The 17,072-nt window shown below is 45.5% G+C and overlaps 2 non-coding genes across 2 annotated transcripts; one reads left to right on the top strand and one right to left on the bottom strand.

Moving 5' to 3' along the window:
- Positions 1–8,657: 8,657 nt before the first annotated feature.
- Positions 8,658–8,730, bottom strand: Trnar-ccu. The gene has a single exon. It is a non-coding gene; the product is annotated as a tRNA-Arg (tRNA).
- Positions 8,731–9,289: 559 nt separating this feature from the next.
- Trnar-ccu lies at positions 9,290–9,362 on the top strand. Its single transcript has one exon. It is a non-coding gene; the product is annotated as a tRNA-Arg (tRNA).
- Positions 9,363–17,072: the final 7,710 nt, after the last annotated feature.

Below are 17,072 nucleotides of genomic sequence, written 5' to 3'. Positions count from 1 at the left end.
CTTCTTGGCCAGCGAATAGTTTCCTTAAAGTGTTTAGCCAAATGACAGACAGAAAGCCAGAGAAGTCGGAGAAGCAGCAGCCTGCACTTTGAGTGGCAACAATTTCGAAACGTTTCCAGTTGTACCCACAAGAAAAAAAGCGAGAACAAAGCCAAAGCCAGGATAAGCAGCAGCAGAAGCATTTCCCAGTTAAAATATTTACAGCAAAAATGTTTTGTGCAGATAGCAAACAAAGGGCTGCCCGGGCGGGCAATCCATCCATCCCTGCCCCTACCCCTGCCGCCTGCTTTGGGGCAGATTTCATTACTGGGCAACGCCGGAGAGAGGTCTGACCAGCATTGCCAAGCGGCTCTAAGACAATCAAAGGTGAGCCCGCACACGGCAAACGACGACAGTTTGGGGTTTGGGACTGGGGAATGGGTATTGGGATTGGCATTGGGCTTGGCTTTCTTTTATTTTCCGCATGGCCGCAGCAGAAATCGCAGGGATGTGGCCTCTACGACTCAACAGAAGACGCGGACCAGCAGGAGGCAGACACTGTCGAGCTGCATATCCTGTTTGTGGGGTTTGAAGAGACCGCCATGAAAATTGGCGTCTGCCAAACATAAATAAAAAAGGGGCAAGGTAGACAAATCCGGAATAAATAGCAGCGTTGTCTGCCACGTCCTGCGGCTGTTTGGAGTGAAGGCGGCGTCGCCAGGACGCGGTCTGAGTCTCAGTCTCGGTGTCTGCATTGGGTTTGGGTTTGGGTTTTGGCTGGGGCTGGGCCTTGGGCTGAGGCCACTGCCACGTCAGCGTCAACGTTATGGCAACCGACGGCAGTGCCCTAGACACCTGCCCTTGGTGGACCTCCTCCTGCCGCAGGTGTAGCCCTCGCGCGTTGCGTATACGCTCAGTTGCACCGCAAAATGAGCGAAAATCGCAGCATCTATTTGCCATGGCAATGGAGGAAAATTGGGAAACGGGAAAATTGCGCAGGCAATGTGTCGCTTTTAATAAATTATAACCATTTAATTGGTGTGGCAACCGGCAGCCCAGCAACGGTTTTAAAGCTGCCACTTAATGTGCATCCCCTTGCTGATTTTTAAAGGTATCTTTGCTTTATCTATAGCAGGCTCGAAGACAGCACGCAAACCTTCAGTTGCAATTCATTGGTACTGGTACAAATCACTGCACTATGGGGAAAGTACCTGAAATAATATATTTTTAGCTGCGATGCACCCGAAACATTGATCTTCAAAGTTATGTGGTCCAAATTTTAACAGAGCTGACCACTGTTAAGTAAGCAGCTTTTTAGCAGAGCAGTTAGCTGGCGAGGTGCAACCGCTGTTAATAATAAAATTATTTCTTGTAACTTTGAAGTAGTATAAAATTATATTATATTTTGAGTATTCTCATGTCACCCATAACATGGATAAATTTGTAACGTTTTGAGAACCATTAAGGATCTTTTAAGACAAAAGTAAGAGATTTTCGGAACCGTTTTTCAATTAATTTGAAAAATTTCTCGGTAAACTTAACACAATTCGAAGGAACATGTGCAGATTGGCTAAATTCCTGTACAATCGTTCAATTACAACAAAGTTGAGCCCCTGGCAGTGTCTCTGCACTGACGTGCGGTGATATTATTTCCAAAATTTGTACAAGGAAAAGACTACAAGGAATTCAATGTAAAAGTCCAACTACCTTCTAGTTAAAAATGTTTGCCTATCGAGGCATTTGTTTCCTTTAGAAGTTATTAATATTTGCCACAAAAAGTGGTCAAATTCCCCATAGAAATATAGACGTTGAAAATGCTGCAAAATGCTACTCAAATATGTAACAAATATTTCTCTGATGGGACTCGTCTCTCCATGAAAGTCTCTCGTCTTTTCCAGAGAGTCTCTTTGGTCTCTTCTGGGGTCTGGGGACTGTGTGACTCTCTCCTCACTAATTAATTCAAAGCCAAGTGCAAAGATTCACACGAATGTGAATGTGAATGGTAAGAGAACTCTGCCTAAATGGCTGCAATCAATTAAGAGCCAACAAAGTCAACCGTTTGCCATATCGATGTCGGGTATCCAGCCAGCCAGCAGCAGCAGCTGTGATAGCACTCTGGCTCCAACTCTCATCATTGCCATTTTCCCCCTCATCTACACACAGTCAGCAAATTAATGAACAACGCACCCAATTGAAGTAAATGGCAGGCAGGAGAGTGTACAACCGAGAATGGAAATGAGCTGAATGACATAGCCCCTCATATTTGCATATTCATGCTGCACAGTGGGGCAGGGGCAGGGGCAGGGGCAGGATCTGCATCTGCACTGGGATACGTACACGTATCCGTATCGTAATGTATCTGGCATGGGAATGTGCATTGCTTCCGCCCAACTGGACAGCTGGCCAACGTATTTTCTGTGTAAATGCCTTTGGTTTACTTTAATTAGTTGTTTAGTTTGTTCAGCTAAGTGAGTGTCGTAAAAAAACAAACTGAAACTAAAACCAACCAAAGGTGAGAGAGAGGGAGCTTCCAGCCTCCGCCTCTAATGGAACTAAACCCAAAGAGCAGGGCATGGCAGGGCAGGGCAACCCCAACCTCAGTGCGTTCTCCAGTTAATGGACGGGACGCACTTCATTAGATATTCTCTTTCCGATGCTAATAAGCCACTGCACTCAATGTGGCAAATAGTTTGAGAGCTGAAATACGACTAGGAACTGCACAAAGCGGCGATACATAGACACACTCTTAGGCTGGACCGAGACACAGAGGCTTAGTGCTTGGATGTTGAAGGGATTTGAACTCTGAAACCACACCACAAAGGCAGCAAAGAAATATTTAATATGAAATGCATGATGGATTTTCAATAAAATAAAGTTAAAATTGCTTAGAATTATGCCTGAAAACTGTCAGAGAGCTGCTTTTGAATTTGTCTCCAGAAACTGACGTGTGAAGGCTTCTAAACAACGCGAAATTAGCTGCTGATTCGACACCCACCACCACAACTTTGAAGACTGTGCTATGACAACGAAATTAATAAAAGGAAAAACAGAAAGCAGACAACCAGCTAGCAGCAACAAGGGGATAGAAATATGTAAGCCGATGGATTACATGCCCTTGAAGAATTTAAATGTATCAAAAACTATATAACAACTAAATAACTATATAAAAAGACTCAAATCTGTGCTAACTTGCAGCCACAATTTATACTCTAAACAACAAATAAACGCAAATTCTAGCATCGTCTCCAAGCACCTCATTGGGTGAATGAAACCTTCTTCAGTGAGGGTATTCAGAACAGCAACAAGAGTAACAAATATTGTCACATGCATAAAAAGGGCCTTCTCACAATTTAACGCTCGAATGTTTCCACAGACGTCGACATATGTTGGCGTCTGCATGTGTGGGTGTTCGAGTAGCTTATTATGTATGTGTGCGTGTGTGCACGTGTGCGTGTGAGTTCGTTTGTATGTGTCGTAGCTGGCAGCGTTGCGTGTATGAAAGTTTTTAATAATACTTGGGCAAAAATACCAAAGGAAAAACTTTTATTAATAAAGTTTCTTTCTTTCCTCGTTGCACTACAGCAGCAGCAGCAGCCTGGCAAACATTGTCTTGCCCCCCCTAAGATTCCAGACCCTCCCTTAGCTGTAGCTACTAAGCTTTAATTACAGCTGGGAGGGGAAAAAAAACCCAAAGAGTGAAGGAAATGGGTGGCATTTTTGCTGTTTTGCTGCACCATGAAAGTGGTCAAGTTAATGCGAGGTCAGAGCTCACGCTTAGGCAGGCAGGGAGGAATCTTTGTGATCTGTCCAACCGCATAAACGAAGCTTTATTCCAATAGGAGTAGGAAGGGAACACTTGTCGCATTTCGCAACAATTGAAACATCCTCGAAAAAAACTCTTCTCTCTCCATTCCATCCACGCTGCATGTTCAAGTGCACAATTTCTGCCTCGGGTGGCAATATTAAAATTTAAGCTGAAATGCCATCGAGTGCCGGCCCGGAAATAGTTTCTCGCGTCGCTCCCCCCTGCCATTCCTTTTGCTGTCTCTCTCCCGCGCTTGCCAATTTCGTATCCCGATGCCGTTGATTCTTTTTCTGTGTTTTTTGATTTTGTCGTATTTGTCTGGTGATAGAAATGCAGAGCCGCTGGGCTCGGGCTTGGAGTGCTGCAACTTTTGCCCAAATACTTTTAATTAAAATTTCAAATTATTTTCGCCTTTCGCAGACGTTTACAGGGGAAGGGGGGGATGGGAGGAGCAGCAGATGGAGGATGGAGACAAAGATGAGCACAAGTACAGTTAGCAGCAGCAAGTGCAATGGCGCACAAGATGGCGCCGGGGCGGTAGTGAGGAGGAGCCTGAAGGAGGAGACAAAGCAGGATCGGGAAATGCGAAAACGCAAAATGCTGAAATATTCAAAGCGCATTTTCAATTTAAAAGTTTTTGCCGCTCAGGCATATTTATTTATTTTATTTCGTAATTTTTGTTTTTCTCCCATCATTGAGCTGAGAATGTCGCTGAGATGGGAACGAGGACGGGCACGAACGGCAGAGGACTCTTTGACCGAAACTTTGGCTCCAAAGTAGGCAATGTCATCGGAGGGGTGGCGGGCAGGGGACGCAACTTAATGCAATTTCGCTCCAGCAGATTTCATTTGTGTGACAAATGGGGGGCGTGGCCATGCAAATCGCAAATAAAAAGAACTCATTAAAAGTTTATGCCACAAACTTTGGCACCCAGCCTGCCCAACTGCAACTTGCTAGCTTTCCCTCCACCCACAGTCCACGAGAGATCTGGAGGAAGCGGCTTCAGCTGATTGCATTTGTTTTGCCTCTTCCAGAGGCTTGGCGCTTGGCCTTTGTTCCATACATATTTTTGGGTGGCTCTTGCGAAATGTAGTTCTGTGAGAGAGTCAGCGATAGTTTGTGGTACAAATACGATACAACAAACGATGTTTTCTATTATTTTTCAATATTTCTTTTAGCTACAAACACCGAACAGAGATCCTGGCTTTTATTTCTCATTTAATATTTGTTTTGCTTCCTGCCTTTGATATCTCTTGTGCAGCTTTCAAGTTCAAAAAGTCAACTTCAATTAAACAATCCATTTAATTCCCATAAAAATGTTGGACTGTCAGTATTTATAGTCCGCGTGTTGCATGTTCAGCGAATGCAGGTCGTGGCGGCATGGCCACACCCCAAAGACAGGTAAATACAAGCTGAAATTATTTTGCACAGCGACGGAAATAATAAAAATAAAAATCAAGTAATCTAGAAAGGCGGTTTGTGCGAGCACTCACAGAAATTAGTCAAAGCGAACCTTGAAAAAAAAACAGAAAAAAAAGAATCTGGTAAAAGAATGAGCGGCGTTCGGGGGCGGGCGGAGGAGGCGGCCTTTCAATTAGCCGCCGGATGACGGCGTGTCCAGCAATTAGGTGTGTTTTAGTCGGCTAAAACGATTCTAATCGTCTGTGTTTTAACATAGATCTTGTCTTTTTTCTTTGATTTTTTGCTGTGTGCTGTTTGTGGGCTTGAACACTTTTTTGTTGTCATGTTGTCGGTGACATTAGCGGCAACCGCAATCACTGGCCCACACACACTCACAGCCAGAGAACAGAGAGCATTTTTTCCGATTATACAACTGAGATATGACAAATTTAATTAAGGTTAATTTTCAGTTCACATAACATTTGCAGGCGGGAATATTCTCAGGGCAGGGTATGGGCTCTCATTGAGGGTATGATACAAAGGGGAGTTACTCTGACCAGAGGCAACTCTGTATGTACCTTGGGAGTACCACAATCGATAAATGATGAATCCATCGACACTCCACTTCCCCCCCCATTAGATGTCGCTCTGCCCATTTAATAGACACATCACAGGGTGCACTCCACTTCCCATCAACACTTTTTGGACGAATGCCAAACGTTCTGGGGTCTGGGGCTCTGGCTCTGGCTCTGTTTTATCTGAAATTGCAAATCGAATGCAGTGCAATGCATTTGTTGGAGCACTCAGGAGAAGGGCAGCCCATGTGTTTGTGTTTGTGTGTGTGAAAAGGTCAAAGGCATTCGATTAACTTTAATTCGCGCGGCTCTTTTTGCTGTGTGTGTGTGGGAATGAGAGAGCGGGGTCTCTGGTCTGTCTCCATTGTTTTATGGCAGTTAGCAGAGACGTTGAATGTTTCCATAGTTCAGGTGTGCCCCAGTCGAGGCGGCGTGAAAGCCAAACCTACTTCTCGTTCGAGTCTTCTTCCTGGCGCATCTTCTGACGATACAATGAACTGTGTTTGCTTTGATTTATGCCAATATCTGCATCATGGCCATGTCATAGTTCAACTGCGGTGGGGCAGGGCCAGTGGGGCGCGGTTTTAGCGGTTAACCCACATTCCCAAATACATATTCATGTGCCCCCCATTGTAAATGCTTTGTGGGCCAATCGCTAATTGCGGCTGTGGCTACGGCTGAGGCACGCGACAGGCAAGCGAAAATGTCACTGCCACAGGAGAACGGCTGGCTGGCTGGCTGGCCAACGAAAGAATTGGCCAAATTGATAGCCAAATTTGGCGGGGCCAAGACAGCCTCATGGAGTCTGCAGCTGTAGCCCCGAGCGGATCGAGCGGATCAACAGTGGTGGCAAGTGGGTCGGGCGGGACGGGCGGGGTGTGTGCTTCACTCAGTCATAAAATATACATAACCAATCGAAATGCTGTGTTCCACAAGTCTGCCAGGCCGGACTCGACTAGTCTGTCAGTTAGTTGAAATTAATTTGCACAGCCAAGCAAAATAATTTACGGTCTCTGGTCTCCCCGCTCCTGCCCCTGCCCGCAAGATAATTGAGGCGGACCTGAAGATGTGGGCAGGTTTTCGGTTTGCTATCTGGCTGCCTGCAACTTTGCCGGACGCGTGACATATCACGAAATTCTGTTAACGGCTTTACCGAAAAAGTTAGTGCGGGACGAAGGAGCAGCGGTGGAGGAAGGAGGCGGTAGGTAGGTGGCCAGAACTGGAAGCTGTCAATTAGTTGTAGGTACATCAAGCGAACACGTTACGTTGTCTACCAACACACAAAACTGGCAACGAACTGGTTTTGGCCAGCCGCTCTCGCTCAGCTCAGCCCGTGCAAAATTCAGTTTGATGGAAAATATAATTTCTGAGGTAATCATGGAAAATCGATTCGCAGTGGAAATCGAAAGGGAGAAATCTTTGGCAAAAACTGCATTAGAAATTGATTTAAGTTAAGCAAATTTCATCTTGAATAACCCATGGAATGGGTGGGAATCTTCTGCTGAAATGTTTACAGGCTCCGCTTTCGATGTTTGTGGCTTAGAAGTTGGCAAAATGAATGTACATTTAGAGAATCATTCAGCCATACGACTTGTGTTAATTGCTGGCCAGAAATTGCTCTCGTTTGCAGCTGGAGGCATACACAAATCTTGTCACTGTGCACCGCGTCCAATATGTACACGCAGCATGCAACGGAGCCCGCCACCCATTGCAGATTGGAGGCTGCGTCGGCGACATTCATTTCTCATTTGATCTTTATCGCCCGGCAACATGCAAACATGAGGCCTGATGGGCACAGCCCTGCCTCAGACTCCTCCTCGCCACCTCCACCTTAGTTCCACAGGCATCTCCCATTGAATCGTTGGACGGACTCTGCTTCGCTCTCTGATACTGATTGTAATCAAGATTGGCTTTTGCATGCGCCCGGCTGCCAAAGCGATTTGTGGCCTGGAAAACTTTTGCACTGCGTTGGCTTTTCATTGCTGTGTGTGTGTATGTGTGTGTGTGTGAGTGAGCGACATTTCAAGGTTTTCTTCGCAGCAGTTGCCTCGGGGCACATGCCACTCCGGGCCGGGGCACGCCCCTCCAACCGAAATACAGCGCGGCTGCTGCCGCTCTTTTTCAATTTGCAAGTTTTTAATTTCCATTCGGTCGCTCATTAGTGTGCCATGTTCCAGATGGCCAGACCACAGACCCCAAAACCCCGAGAACCGACCTGTACGCACAATTCGGTATGCAGACACCTTGCACAGCTTCAATTCTGATCTCATTCTTTGCCGGGACAACGCCCGGACTCCCAGTGTAATGTCTGAGACAATGGATGGGTGTAAATCATGTTTGCTGTCTGTCCTAGACTTGACTTGACTTTGCTTGACTTGTGGTCAATGGCTTGTGCATAATGGTTGCCCCAAAGAGCAACACCAACGGCAACAACAGCAACAGCAACAGCAACAACAGCGTCAGCGTCTTGGGGCATTTGCAAACAATGACATTATGCTGACGTTTATTAATCGCATTTGCGGAATTAATGTCGTGACATTTTCGGTTTAATGTAGTTGTAATAAATAAATGCGCCGTTTACCCCGAGACTAGCCGAAACAAAATACAAAGTAGAAAATCAATAGTCCCATAGACAGGCAGCAGACACCGCAGACAGTTGCTGTGCTGTCCATGTTACAGATTATGTAATGCCAATTTGCATATAACAAATGGGCCTAAAACCTGCCACTTTAAAACGAAGCAAAGCTGCCACATTCTCTTCGAATAATGGATTTTTGAACTTATCTGTTATGCTTTTCGTATGTTCTAGTGATATTTTTATCTGATAAATAATATATTTAGTGAAAAATAAAAAAGCAAATAAAATAACAAATAATCATAAAAAGTTTACTTCTCCTTACCCCAGATGGGACTCGAACCCACAATCCCCGGCTTAGGAGGCCGATGCCTTATCCATTAGGCCACTGGGGCACATCAAAATTAGTGGCTGAATGCGTATACAAACTACCAGCGGAACATGCGCGCAGAAAGCAAAGCAGCTTCTATATGTGTGTACATATGCGAGGGTGAGTGAGTATGTTTAAGTGTGTGTACGCTGTACGGCCGTCTGCTTGCTTATTTACGCAGCTGTTGAGTGTTTGGTGTGTATTTTCGAGGGTAGAAAATGCGTTCTTCCGAGTATTCTTTCCTGTAAAATAAATAAGTAATGTATTTTAAAGAAATGTATCTGTTGAATTTAAAACAATAAACCATTTAGAATTAACATAATACAATACAATATAAAAATATAATACATAAGTAGTTAATATTTTGTAGATTCAATTATAAATGTTCTAAATAACAATAAGAACAAATATAACCCCAATATAACGGCAGATATTGTTTACTCGATTCGTTTCTTCATTGAAAAACACTTCTATTATTTATCCAACTGTTTCGCTTGACAGAATGTTCTACTATTTTTGTGTGGTTGATGCTGCCAGAAGAATACGCGCAAGTCACAACGGACATTTGCCCGCTGCTACGATACGCCCCAGTGGCCTAATGGATAAGGCATCGGCCTCCTAAGCCGGGGATTGTGGGTTCGAGTCCCATCTGGGGTAAGGAGAAGTAACTTTTTTGTGTTATTCTTCTATCTATTTGTGGTTCATATAATTTATAGGTAAGATAAAGCAAAGAAAAATATCAATTATCTATTTAAATTTTAAATGAACCTAGTCTGTATGTCTATGTATTTTTAGGCAAACAACCCACGCATAAACACTTAAATATGTACTCAACATTGATGAAAGTATATAAAGAGTTCAGCTATCTGACTACTATCTGTCGGTTATTCCCTGTACATTTTGCTGTCAAGTCAGATTACCACTCCCCGTAGCAGACACACTCGAAAACTATGAAAAGTAGTCGCGGCAGTTGACATTTCGCTGTGTGCTGTGCCATTTCCAATAAATTTAACAACTTTACAAGCCCAACGTCTCCTCTAATATCGTTTGCACCCCGGTGGCTCTTAAATGGCAATCAACTTTCTGATGAGTTGTCAAAAATGCTGCGCCGTCTCCTGCCTGGCTGATTGTTGCTGCTTCGGCTGTTGCATCATGGGGTGTGGTGTGATACGGCAAGGCATCGACATCGGCCCGATTTAAGCCGAGAGATTCACTCAAAAGTTTGCCCAAAATTGCGGCTCATAATTTCACTTTCGCTATCTGAAATATGCATAGCCATTAAATATGCCAACGCCAAACGAGCGAATGGCCACCCAGGGAGACGATGCTGCACAGGCAGGAGGCGGCAGCAGACAGCCTCTGATGGAGGTATGTAGAAGGAAGATCCATATTCCTGGCATTAAAATTGCATACGACGGCTCTGAGAAAAAAAACGCCAAAAAGAGGGCCCGCATAGTTTCATTTGCTTAACGATTTCCACCAGAGTTCGCTGGGTTAGGTCGTAGGGATAGGGTCGGGATCTGGGGGGCTGTCTCATCATTAATGTAAATTCATTGTTGCAGCGAGGGCAGACAGAAGCCGAGAGGAAGTAGTGATGTGCTCTTTATGTATTTCAGACTAAATATTTGATATGAGTTCCACTTTCCCACGTACTCATAATCCATAAAGTGTATAAAGGGCATTCCGAATAAGTTTACCGACAAAGAGATGACCTCTAGAATTTACACAAAGTACACAAAAAACAATTACAGATGGGAGAGACATAATGGAGCTTAAATTATTAATTTGGGAGCTAGATTTATAACCCCGTCTCCAACCGAATCATCGTGTCGCACATACCCTCAGTTTTGTAGAGTTGAACACAGAAAATTAATGGCTGGAGCACCTTTAGCATCACGCGGAATCTAGGCCAAAGTCCGGCCCAAGCCCATGCCCAGAACAGACTGGCGAAAAAAGGCATTCTCTCAAGTTTATGGAATGCATTTCTCTGCAGATTGCATTTGTTGCATTTTACTTAATTGAAAATGGCCAGCTATGTGGGGGTAAGGGAAGGCCGTAAATGGACAATATCGCTGGTGGTTGTCCCTGGCCCTCTATATGGGATGCATGTGCACTTCATAAAGCTGACAGGGCTCGGCACAGGAGCGGCTATAAAAGAACATGACCAAAGCGGGCGACGAGGAGACAAACACACACCAAAATAGACCGCCAACAGGCAACAAACAGGCAGCAGCAACAACAGCCAGCAGGCAGGAGTAACAGCAACAAAAACAAGCAACCAGCATCGGTGGCGGTGGCAGCAAACAACGGGCTGCAAAAATTATCTACTCAGATTATGTCGAGATTAATTACATACGTTGAGCGCCATTGTCTTGTCAATAAATTGTCGTCGTTGTCGTCGTCGACGTCGACGTCGCCCGGCATCGTGTGGCCCAAAGATAAGAGAGAGCCTCCCGACTACCGAAATGTTAGCTGGCTTTTCTTTTATTTTTCCTGTTTTTTTGCTGCTGTTTTTGTTTTTGGCTGATGCTGTCAAAAATTGTTGCTCAACCGAAGCGGAGAGGAGCCGAAGCCGAGCCAAGCCAAGCTAAGCCAAGCCTCTGCCTCAGTCACCGCCACCACCACCACCACCGCCGGTTTGCTAATTAATTTAGAAATGTTACCAACATCAGCGCAAAGGCCCACCAAAGGGAGCGCCCCATGGTCCATGGACCACCGTTAACCGCCAAATAATAATGAAATGATATAGGTTTAATCCATCAGATAAGCATCGCCATCAGCATCTACCCGCCAAAGTGCTTCCCAAGTGCGCGTAAATTAATGGGTAGAAAGGGGGAGGGAGAGAGGGGGAATGCAACCACTCCTGGCCACGGGACGGTCCATGTGAAGCTGCGATTAATTTAGTGCATGTTAAACGGCAAATGGGCAGAGTAAATTTCAGGCAGCGATGCATCTGCAGACCACCTTAGAAGTGGCCGAGGTTGAGGTTACAAGTAAACAAAAGGATGGTCGCCCCAGGAGCATGGGAAGGGCAGGGCTAATTAGAATGGATATTGCACGATATTGCAACAGAAAATATTGCCTAACATTGCTCCAGTTGAGTGTTGGCTTGTCTCGAAGATGTGCTTGTCAGATAGCTGCTGCCCGATGCAGCCACAAATTATTAGAATTTAATATTGGCTTAAAGATCTAAGATAAGAGCTGGAAAGTGCTGTGTAAGTGGGATGACACAGTGTATCATTGCATTTGATTAGTACATTCTTAGGCATCGCTTGACTCGAATCAATAATTGGAATGGGGAAACATTAACAGCGTTATGTTTCACACATGGGAGCAATTATTTGCGGGTTATGAGCCATTATTCATCATTACTCGACCAATACCTGGACTGCCTAACCGCTGTCTACACGTAAATAATTAATTATAATTACAGCTCTGTCAGTTATTGCGAATTCGAGTGTTTATCCTGCGAGTTACATACATACTGCTCTAAATTCAAATTGAAAGTACCTAAATACATGTGTAGATCCACAGAATGTTGACTGTAACATAAGCGACACAGAATGCCACCCTTGGCTATGTATATAGCAATTCCATTAGTGGGTAACTCCACTCCTCCACTTTCGGGTAGTTCTCTGCTGTTTATTTTTGGAATTTTCATCAATGGACAGAAGGTAAACTTTCGAGGCTTTCAAGTTGCTTCCAAAAGCCCCGATCCTCCCACACACACACACACCAACAAGCAGAGGCACGCACATGATTTCCCAAGTGAGTAACGGAGTACGGAGCCGCCGCCATTTTGCTGGCGGCCATTTCTCTCGTCTGTCGCCGTCGCGTGCCGCCTGAATAATTGATGCCGTGGATGGGCCGTGATGGGTTAAGCGTCGGCTGCGTCTGAGTCGGTGTACTTACTTCCTATTAATGAGTTCTCACTGCCTATATACATAATGTATATAATTTATAGGCCTGTGGATACGCACCAGCACGAACCCCACCCCCACACCACGTCGTAGTTGACAAATAAGCGCTTAAGCAATTTGCCACCGTCGCAACTTCCCAGCAGACCTTCCTTCATAAGTGAATATTAAATAAATTTTCCAGTTATTGCCGCCACGGCGCTTGTGCGAACGCTACGAGAAGGATGACTGCATGGGGAGAGAGCGATGAGGGCTGCATACAACTTGTAATTAATGTCAAATATTTACAAATTTGCTGGAGAGATCAAAGGTCTGGCTGCGAGTCTCGTCAGCAACGTTGATAATTAAATGAGTATTTATATTCAAATTAAACAAAACTACTTAAAGGATTTCACTTACCAAAGGGGGGGAGTGGGCACAGGCAGGGGTAACCTAGCAACAGCTGGGGGCTATGCCAATCTTTGACTTGTCAAAACCCCCAAATAACCAGCAACAACCCTTCCGCTGGCGAATGAGGGTTGGCAGATGGCAGGGTAGAAATATGAAGTAAAATAAAAATTGTTTCCTACTTTGACTCTTCTTACGAGTCGTGCAACGTTTCACCTTGCAAGGCTAACAACTTAATGGCGTTGTCAGGCAAGACTCCTGCCTCCTGCTTGGCCTGCAATTTGTCAAACTGCCATTCAATTTTCTTTTATCAGCCTCAATCCTGCTCGTTAATGTTGCACTCAATTTGAGGCATTCAAATGGAGAGCACATCAAACCGCAGCAGCTCAGAAAATTGAATTTCAGTAGCTTCCCCTTGTATGGCAGTGGGAAAGTGGGGCGGGCAATTTCATTTCGATTTAAAAATGCATTTCCGTCGAACCCGTGTTACGGGGGTTTTAGCCGAGACAGGAACCGCATGGCCAACATGTTCCAAGCTCACACACGAGTGCATTTATCCGTTACGCACATACATAAATACGTATAACTGTGTGCATGTGATCTGCTGGCTCGCTCTGTTGCCGTGGCCTAAACGGTGCCGGTGCCGGTGCTGCAGTGTCCGGCTATCATGGGGCACTCGACTCTCCGGTTCTGTTGCGGCTCTGTTAGCGGCGTCCGTAACGGAAATGTTGGCGCACACGAAATGCATTTTGAAACCGAATTTCCTACTTCCGGTTTCTTTTTGACAGCCCATGCCCCACGAAAAGTACCATCCTCCCCATCCCACCCTGCTGAGCGCGTGGGAGAGAGAGTGAGCGGAAATGAGTGCATGCAGCAGGGAAATTAACCCACACGCTCTCTCACCCACGCGCTCTCTCTGGCAACGCACATGTGAGCTTTTCTCCACATGTGCTCGGCCCTCGTGTGCAGTCGTGCCGCCGAGCAGCGCCGAGCATTGCCTGCATTCGTGGAAGCTTTCGGGGCTTTCAAGCTCTCCGTTCTGTGCTGTGCTTTCGGACTGCACTTGCAGCAACAACCAGCAACAGTTCCGTTAGCTTTCTGGCCTCTTCTTTGTGTTGGGGGGTCGCCCACTCACTCACTCACTCACGTGTGTGAATGAACGGCTCATTGTACTGCCGCGAGTCGTGTGCTGCCCGATTTGATTGATTGGGTAATGAAGTTATTAGATGGGTGTGATTGTCGAACAACCTACCTCAATGCCACCCTGGCCGCATGGCGGCACGGCAGCGTGGCAGTCAAATTAAGTGCCTCATTAGATAGTTTTGATAGGTGTAAGGCACCTGGTGGGCGGTGCAATAATACCGAGAATGCAATCAAAACGAACGCCATATCAACTTGATTTGTTTCCCATGGTTAGTGGAATTAATTGCGGCGATTAGAAGCGAATGTCATGGCTAAAGCAGTTCCATCATTCTACCCGCCACTCTAGAGTCTAGACCAACACAAAAGGAGAGTCCAAAACGGGGCTGAAACCGATCCTCAGCCAAAAATGTCCTCTCTCTCTTTGAGCCATTTAGTCGCTTTTCCCGTAGCAAATCCAATTCCGCTGGAGAAATATGATAACAGCTTCGGCCGCTTGTCACTAATGCTGACAAGGTCACATTGTCAACGTCAGTGCGCGTGCGTAAACCAATAAAATTTGTCTAAAACGGCCAAGACAATAGCCAAATAAACAAGGCCTAAACGGGCCGCGGACAGATCGCAGCGGGGCGGTGGTAATGGGGCAGCTACAACATATATACATAGATCGAGGAGCCCGAGAGCCGCAGCTAAACTGGCTTTAATGATTCAATCCCAAATATGGGTGTCAATAAGTTAACAGACAGACAATGTTGCACTTGCCGCAGCCAAAAGCGATCGACCGCAGCCCCAGCAGAACGGTTGCCCCTACGTGGAGCTGCGACTCAGACGCGGACCCAGACATCTCCAGGCTGCTGCTGCAGAAATTATGAAATGCATTTAATTTTGTTGCACACTTTTTGTGCGGTCCAAGCAGCAGCATCTAGCTCTGCAGCTCCGCAGCTCCTTAGCTCTTTGGGTCTTTGGAAAATCTATAAAAATTCCATTGACCATAATTTAAGCCATTGGCATTGGCATTGGACTTGCTCGTGGACTCGGACTTGGTCTTGGCTTTGGCTTTGGTCTTCGGTCTTGGTCTTGGACTGGTGCGCACTGTGTTTGGGCCAACTGTTTAAGGAAGCAAATGTTTCCGTGCAGCTGCCAACTGGTTGACAACTTGTGTGGACCTGTGCTTTATGTGCCAGTTGCTGCTGCTGCTGGTGCTGCTGCTGCTACAGTTGGGGAGATGCAGTGGCTGGCTTGGGGTTTATATTGCAATCTGTCCGCAATCATGTCACATCGTTCCACAACTGGTTCTGCCTGGGTCACTGGCTGCTGCTCATCCTCGTCTTTTGCTACTGTTACTGCTCCTGCTCCTGCTTTACGGCTAATGAGCTTCGAGGGCGTTGCACAGCACTGCGCTGAGTGGGCATTTCATATAAAATGTTTATTGCTGTCATTGGCCAAAGCAACGCAAAACGGACATCGGACTGGGAGCGAAAGCTCCAGCATATAAATCTCAAGTGAATGCCAGTCCAAGACTATCCAAGGATGCATAAAACTTCTGACATTACGGGTAAGAGCCAGACACCCGCGCTTAAGTCTGCCCTGTCCAGAGTGGGTGTGGGCACTGCCAGGACATCAAAAGTTGCTCCTGGCTGGCCGTAAACAAATAAACAACAATCTGGGTAAACAACTGGCCAAGAATTTGCTGCCAAACAATGGCAGAGCCGGCACTGGCACTGGATCTGGCACTGGCACTGCCCGAGCAGAAAAAGAATTGTAACGCAGTCAACAAGGACACTGTCATAACTTTTTTAATGTCCCCGACAGTGGGGGGCGAGTGAAGGGCGGACAGGGCTGCTCAGACAGCTGACAGTAGATAAATTCTAAGCAAAGCAAACTTTAGTTTTGCTCTCCTTTGGCAGCCAAGTTGCACTTGCAGCAGCCCGACAGACAGCCAGCCAGCCAACATTTGCCCAGACATTTCTCTTGGCTACATTGCGCTCTTTGACAAATCGCAAAGTGCACCCAAGTCGGGTGCTTCCAAATAAAAGCCCAAAACAAAGAACAGTACAAAAAAGTTGCCCAAAAAGCAAGCAAAAACAAAACATTGCTTGGACTTGCTTAAGATTGGCTTTGTTTCTATCCTGCAGTTGTCCTGCCACTGCCGGACCCCATAAATCTCCCGTGCTACTTAATTTTGCAGCAGCAGCTTGCATATAACTTGCACATCATTCTGGGTGTATATCTGCTGCCTGCTGCCTGCTGCCACCTTGCTGCAAATGGAGTGATGTGATGCCTGCCTGTCCCATGCAAGTGACAGCTGACACAGTTGGCACACACAGAGTCCAGTAGTTGTATGGCCCAGATAGTGGCCTGGACTGGCCTGGGATGGATCACTCCGTTGTTTGGCTGCACCAAATTGCCAATTGCATAATTGATTACTATTGTCTGTAGCTTAAATTGGATTTGTTCCATGCGTGTAAATAAATATTTGAAGTATTCAAAATGCACACACAGTGTGGAACCCTTTGAAAACCCTTTTGGGTTGTTCTTATTTACTCGTGGAAATATTACTTAATATTTACAAAATCCAAATCATATTTCTGTAATTAAAATTTGAAATTGAATGAAGGACATGCACGTAAGGTCGAATTGCGGCATACCCATCTTGGTGATAGACAACTAATTTTTCCCGTTTGTAATGCATAATCTATAGATCGGATTTATAAACATTTAATTCTTCCTGTTACAACCTACTCCTGGAATGGCATGTACCTTTTGTGCAACTTTTTCCCTGTACAAAACATGAAAACAATCAACTGTGTGTGTTACTTAATTAACAGTTTGATTGATTGGACTTATAATGCCACTGATATAATCGTTGCGGGACAAGCGGACTGACTGACAGTCCAAACAAAAACAGAATTATTTTCAACCA

Source organism: Drosophila subobscura, chromosome E (genome assembly GCF_008121235.1).
Source record: "Drosophila subobscura isolate 14011-0131.10 chromosome E, UCBerk_Dsub_1.0, whole genome shotgun sequence".
NCBI classification, from domain to species: Eukaryota; Metazoa; Arthropoda; class Insecta; order Diptera; family Drosophilidae; genus Drosophila; species Drosophila subobscura.
The sequence above is the reverse complement of the archived record's forward strand: the minus strand, read 5'-3'. Positions and strand labels throughout refer to the sequence as shown.